The sequence below is a fragment of the Hirundo rustica genome, chromosome 2 (genome assembly GCF_015227805.2).
Source record: "Hirundo rustica isolate bHirRus1 chromosome 2, bHirRus1.pri.v3, whole genome shotgun sequence".
NCBI classification, from domain to species: Eukaryota; Metazoa; Chordata; class Aves; order Passeriformes; family Hirundinidae; genus Hirundo; species Hirundo rustica.
The window spans coordinates 100,494,636-100,501,400 of NC_053451.1; the positions used below are offsets into that span (position 1 = coordinate 100,494,636).

General features: G+C 43.6%; 1 long non-coding RNA gene across 3 annotated transcripts in view; it reads right to left on the reverse strand.

The window, feature by feature from the left end:
- The window catches only part of LOC120749376 (uncharacterized), a 40,429-nt gene extending 37,655 nt beyond the window's left edge, over window positions 1–2,774 (reverse strand). For all 3 annotated transcript variants that reach the window (XR_005699640.2, XR_005699639.1, XR_009207578.1), the window contains exon 1: window positions 2,643–2,774. This is a non-coding gene — a long non-coding RNA (uncharacterized LOC120749376). The remainder of the gene's footprint in view (window positions 1–2,642) is intronic.
- Between the last annotated feature and the right edge of the window lie 3,991 nt (window positions 2,775–6,765).

The following is a 6,765-nucleotide window of genomic DNA, read 5'->3' on the forward strand; positions in this document are numbered from 1 at the left end:
TTAAGCCTTCAGGATTCTGAACATGCCAAAATTAGAAATGGTTTTACGGTTTCAGCCTCGCTTGTTGTACCAGGCAGCATCGCTCCTGAGCCACAGGGCGATGCTTCTCCTCCCTTTCACCACCCTCCAGCACGTCCCGCGGGTGCAGGGTCCTTTCCCACCTCCGGCCTCGCCTGACCTGCGTATCTTCCCCTTCTGGTGGGTGGTCACACTCTGCAGCTCTGGCCTTCTTTCCTGAGAAGGAGGAGAGGCACGTGTTGGAGAGGCAGCTAACCACAAATGTCTCAGCATGGATCCTGGAGCTGCTCAGAGCTTCGCACCCTGTTACTGATCGTGAGCAGGGTGTTTGTGAGCCTGGGCTCGTGCAGCTGACCAGGCGTGTGGGCACACCGCAGTGGAGATGCTGGTGGAACCTCCTGCAGAAGGAACCTCTGCGGCCTCATGGCAGCTCTGCAGCCAGGGAAAGGGCAGAAAAGGCTGCGCCTAAAGACAAACCAGTCTCTGTTGGAACAGGACATTTCTTCAGGGGCTATAATGAAGAGAAAGTCAGCAACTGGCCTCAGGGTGATTCATCTGACAAGCTTCAAATCCCTGCCAAAAGGGAGAGTGGTGACAGAGATTCTCACCCAAAAGACTTTGCTTCATTTATCAGCTTTAACCTGAATCTTGGCTATAAAGAGATTTACCTGCGACTTTTTAAGTTCACAACCACAATGCTGAACCCAGTGCCTCTAAAATGTCCGCCAGAGCCCTGCCACTTGGAGCAATTGTGGGAAGCTGGAAAGAAAACTGTACAGAGGAGAGCTGCTGGTTGCGTTAATGGAATGCTGCTTCCAGCTGGAGGGCACTCTTCTTGTGCCCAGACAATGGTGTCCCTCTGAACACAAACAATTCCTTTCTTCCCTGTAACCACTGCCAGGCTAAACAACCAGACCCTGCAAAACTGCTGCTGCTCTAGATGAGAAAGGCAGAGAGGAACAAGAAAAGGTTCTCTTAGGAGCGAGGGCACACAAGCAGTTTGGCCACCAGAGATATGAATGCAGGAAGCAGATGATAGTCACGATTGCCATCTAATGGCCAGGAGTCAGAAGATAGAGATGAGGGACTGATACAAGTAGTGAAGAGGAGAGGCGAAGAGCGAAGGGACTCACTTTAGGAGTGTAGGTTTGGGGCTGAGCCCTACTGACTGCTCCTGTTTCTAATCGGAAAGTTAATTTGTGGGATTTGCAACAGGGAATGGCAAAATGTGTTTAGATCTGACACAGAACTTTCAGTTGAGCCCTGCAAATCGTGTGGACAGCCAAGCTGTGCTTATCATGTAGTCATGTGTTCTGTACTGCAGGAAATGCTGCAGGACATCTGTATACTTTTGGCTATTCTTTAGAGAGTAAGAAGTAAAGAGGGGAAAAAACCACCTGTTCCCACTTATCCATTTATAAGGATGCTGCAGACAACGCATGTCCTTCGTTAAAAGTATTAACCGCTCACCAGAACCTGTTTCCCTCCCAAGACCTTTCCAGAGTCCCAAAAGATAGAGGAAGAATTTTTCACCAGCAGAGTGCGGTGTTTCCCTAAAAATGTGGCACCGTGAATTATCATCGACATCGTAAATGTTACTGTTGCACTCTCTGCAAAAGCTGTTTTTTAACTAAAGTCAACTTGAAAAATAAAAACCAATTGGATTTTCTGAAAGAAGGTGCTCTTAATAATGATTATGCTATTCAGGGAAATTATGTGTAAGGTTCAAATATGCACAGCTGTAACAATCTAATCACAGTGGCAGCGAATCTATGTTTAATGAAGAGCGTAAGTATTATCTTTAGCATGTGAATAGACAGTGAGACTAACCATGTGCTTAAAGTTAAGCAAATTACTAAATTCTTTTGTAGATCACATCATGCTTAATATGCAGATTACTGCCACAATGACTTACATTTTAATATATATAAATTCTAGCTATTTTGAAACATCACCTACCTCCCTGGGGGAGTTTGTTTTCCATTGTTTACCCACAGCATCATCATATTGCTACCCTAGTTTTCCCAGACAAACAACTGGGTCAAGATTAATCCTTTTACTTTTACTTTTTTTTTTTTTTTTTTTTTTTTAAGAAAAGTTGGAGAAAGGAAAATAGCTAAAGATTTTCTTTTGAAAACAAATGTTACCCATTAATTATGGTGTCTGTTCAACAAACACAGTATATAGTTCAAATATGCAGCCTAAAACCTCTGAAGCAATTCTTCAGGCAAATGGAATGAGTAAATACAGTCAAGGAAATGGAAGAAAACCACAGTCATCCTCAACTACAGCAAAGCATTCCACAACCACTTAACCTGTCATGCTGTAATTTAGTAATACTCCTTGGACCAAATGTCTATTTTTGCAACTTGCTAAAACACATATAAGCACCCCACGGAAGATGTTAAGACATGAATAATATCAGCTGCGCTCACCAAAAGATCAACCATCTTATTTCTGGCAGCCCTTCACCCATTTCAGAGCGGGACTGCATTTCTCCCCGGAGTATTGAGTGGGGGGTGCACTGCCCTTAATTTTAGTGAGTAAATTTGTCTCAGGTTACCCTCAGCAATGACAAGCAGATACATCCACAAAGGATTTGTCTGAGTGCTGCAGACACTTACCTTAGTGTTAGGGTCTTTGGCCTTTGGAGGTGCACATTTCCCTCTCTGACTGTTCCGAGAGAGCCTGGAGTGACTGACTTTGAATGACTAACTATTTAAACAGCTGGCTTAAAGAAAATAAACCGCAACCATATCTTTAAGAGCACTTCTCCCCCACCCCCCCCCCCCCCCCCTCCCGCCCCATGCCCTCCCAGGAACTACGTGGCTTAGTATGCACGACATTCCTGAAAGGGGAGGGGGCAGGCAAGGAGGGGAGGCCAAGGAGAGAAGAGAAAGAAAGTAAAAAAAGTTCTTTTGCACTCTGTACTTCCCTTTCAATTTCTTTCTCAAAACGGATGTGGGGAGCCATTAAATGTCAGCTCAGCCAGCATGCCTCGAAGCTCAGTGTGACAAGGTCATGCAGAGGTGGCAGATGAATGTACAATGAATTCAGCAGAGTACTGCTGGCTGCTGCGGTTCTGAAGGGGTCATGCAAAGAGGGAAAATAGAGAAGCAAGACTTTTTGCATAGAAATGGAAAAGAGTAAATGTATATGTGCTTTGTATATCATACCTTGGTATTTTCTAGTTTAGCATCATTTTTAAGCATCACTGTATTTTCAAAAATTATCTACTACTATTGTTAGAAAACCAAGCAAGAACACTTCTGTTGGCAACTATATCAACAGTGACAGACATGCTAGAAATTTTTCTGTGGGCAGGGGAAGAATCTGGCAGGTATGCCAAGAAAAATGGACAGTTAGGAATGTGTGAGAAGGCTTGGAGAAGAACAGGAATCAAGCAAAGAGTAGCACCCATGAGAAAAGATAAGCTGTGCTTTGTTTTGTGCTATTTTATTTTGCACTAAAACACACAAGTATATGCACACAAATATGTACATATACCATCATAAAACTGCATGGTATAATAATGGTTTATTATATTGAAACTTTTGGCTTTTCATGACATTTGTGATCTCTATAATAAACAAGCGTTCACTATTTTTGTCCTCATGGAACTGCAAGATATAAAGAAACTCCTTTCAATAGAAGTAGATTTCCATTGGTTTTGCAATATTTATACAAAATGTTAAAGAACACACAATATGCTAAAAAAAAAAAAAGAGTTCTAAGGCTCACAGCACCTTACCTTACAAAGCATCAGCCAATATTCAAACTGGTGTGAGTGGACTGCATCAAAATGATGCACTCCATATCCTGCCCCGGGAATCACTTTCCGTCTTCACAAGACAAAATTAAAGATTTAACTACTGTTTTTGAACCTATTAATCTAATTTCTTTCCTGCAACAGGATCTGCCTGGATGACACACGAGGCAGGTGTGCTAATTTTAAATGCAGCTTCCCTCAGGATGTGGAGCCTTTCAAGGATCTCAGCAGCAGCAGGCTGTCTGCCTGAGAGAGCAATTTCCCCTTACAGCTGGATTGAAAAAATACAGGAATATGTTTAGACATTTGCCTTCATATTCTATCAGGACATAGAGTTTTGGTATTTTGTAATGGAACAATACATTTCCTCAGTGTTTCAACTACTTCTACCAAATACACAGGAGAAAGTACATTGTCCTATGAGAGGCTGTGAGTAAGCTTTAAAATATGGATTAGGGAATAAGACATGTAAGCATCTGCCTTGATTAATTATTGGCATCTGTCAAACAGAGGTAAGTTTCTGCTTGTTCCTTTAACCGTATGAAAAGTATATGATAATTTTATTATGAAGAAAACAGGTTTACGTACTGGAGCATTTTGGGCCAGGACAGACACCACAGAAAACCTTTCTTCAAAAAAAGAGGGATGGAACTTGGTTTGACCTTTGGGCCTCAGCTGTGCGATGTCACTCCTGGTTTCAGTGATCCTCGCACGTGCTGAGATTTCAACCTCCATCCAAAGGGCGGGGAGCAGCCAGTCCTTTAGCCCAGTTCAGAAAGCTGCCTGTGCCTAAAATCATGGTCATTGCACCAACACCGACTTTTCCTCTGTCTTCACTGAAGGTCGTGGTGGTGTCAGGGTGATGGTGCAGTGGGACACAAGCACCTTGATGCAACCAGCTGCCGTGAGTGGAGTGAGAAATGACCAAGGGCCGTGGTCACAGAGCTGTAAGGGCTCGCAGAGTGGGGGGTGGGTATGGCTGTGCACTGAGTTCAGATGTGCTGCCAACCAGCAGGAATCATGGAGTCGAAGATTCACATTGGAAAGACCTCTAGGATCATCCAGTCCAACCATTAACCCAGGACAGCCAAAGCCACCACTAAGCCGTGTTCCTTAAGTGCCATATCTACACATCTTTTCATTATCTCCAGGAATGATGACTCAACCACTTCCCTGGGAAGTCTGTTAGAGTATGTGATTACCCACTTGGTGAGGAATTTTCTCTCATCATCTGTTGGAGTCCAGGGCATTCCTTTGGCTGCCCTGGAGGGTCAGAGACCTGGACAGGGGGGTCTGGGACCCCGGCCCAGAGCCCAGAGAGACACTGGCTTTGATCTCAGTCCATGGGAGAGGCTTCCTGCACTGCGGGAGGGATTGCAGACCACAAAAGTGTGAAAGATAGTAGTTTAGTATATCACAGGGTGATAAAACAGTAGATTTAGGTTTTTAGCATTGAAGTGAATAGGGGCAAGATGGAGGATCTGGGGCGTTGTCTCCTGCTTCTTCTTTCTTCTTCCCTCACTCCATTTTCAGCAGTGACGGTGGCATAAAGTAGTTTAAAGAGATTGGGTCAAAGTAGAGATGACCTGTTTAGTATAACTGATAGGTATTGGCAAGTAATGATAAATAAAAAATACATAGCAATTAGTATAAAAGATAACGACTGCCCAGCTCGAGAGGAGTCGGAGTCAGAGTCAGAGTCGAGGAGTCACCAGATGCCCAAGCAGCTGCACAGATCTTCATTAGGCATTGAGAAAATGGTAAGATAAGAAATAATAAACGAAGCGCGCAACCTTGAAAAATCAAGACCTGAAGACTCCGTCTCTTTTTTTGTGTTTGGCTCAGAGCTTTGCAGAAGGCAAAAGACTCTAAAACCACCTAAATCTCGAGGAAAAAACCCGACAATCATCCATTCTAAACCTCCCATGGTGCAATTTGTTGTTTGTGACTTGAGAGAAGAAACCAGCCCCTCCTGGCTGCAACCTCCTTTCAGATGGTTGTAGAGCGTGACCAGGTACCTCCTCAACCTTCTTTTTCTCCAGGCTAAACAAGCCCAGCTCCTGGAGATGCTCTTTTTAAGACCTGTGCTCCAAACCCTTCACCAGCTCTGTTGCCCTTGTCTGGACATGCTCTGGTACCTCAATGTCTTTCTTCTAGTGAGGGGCCAAAAGGCTTGGTTTATTCCAGACCTTAGCAACCCAGACACTTCACTTTGGTGAGTGCTGGGGGTTTAGGTTTGGTTGGGGCTCAGAGATGAGATGAGACAGATTTTTTTTTTTTTGATTTTTTTTTCCCCCCCCAAAAATGAACACTTTCAAAAATGGAACGTAGCATTGAAAGGCTGCATGGAATATCCTGTGGGGTAGCAGAGGTGTCTCTCCTGGCTTTCAAGACATAAAGTTCTGCTATTCATCCACCTTTTTTCATGCCAAAAGGAGAATCACCCTGATAATCCTTCAATAGCAGAAGACATTATCCCTCCAGGATGTCTATACAGGGCCACGTATAAAACAGAAAAACATTTCCATCCAAGGTTTGTTTACACTAAGATACAATTTTTAGGTATTCATTTCACAAGAAAGGCTTCCATTAATGTCATTGTGACCAGTGTGGGAAGAGGATACTCAGGCAAGGATCAGCTTTAGCTCCATTGATTTCTTTGTGCAAACTGCAATCCTTTTCCCTCAGTAATATGGGTGGCCTGGGCTTATACCCCAAGTATAGGAGTCCTTAAAGAGCCCAGTGATTTGCCTGAAAAATGCAGGAACAGGCAAGAGTCTTAAGATGCCCATAAGACCTATTTCTTGTGGAAATCTCCTCACTCAGTCAACAGATCCTAGGTTAAGTTGTCAGATCTACTTAATGTTGATTTTAAAGGGAATTAAGTACCCAAATATCTCTGAGAGTCTGGGTAGTTCACTGGTTACTACTAAAGGACTACAGGTCTCACCTAATATTAGCTATCTAAAAGTTAAGTG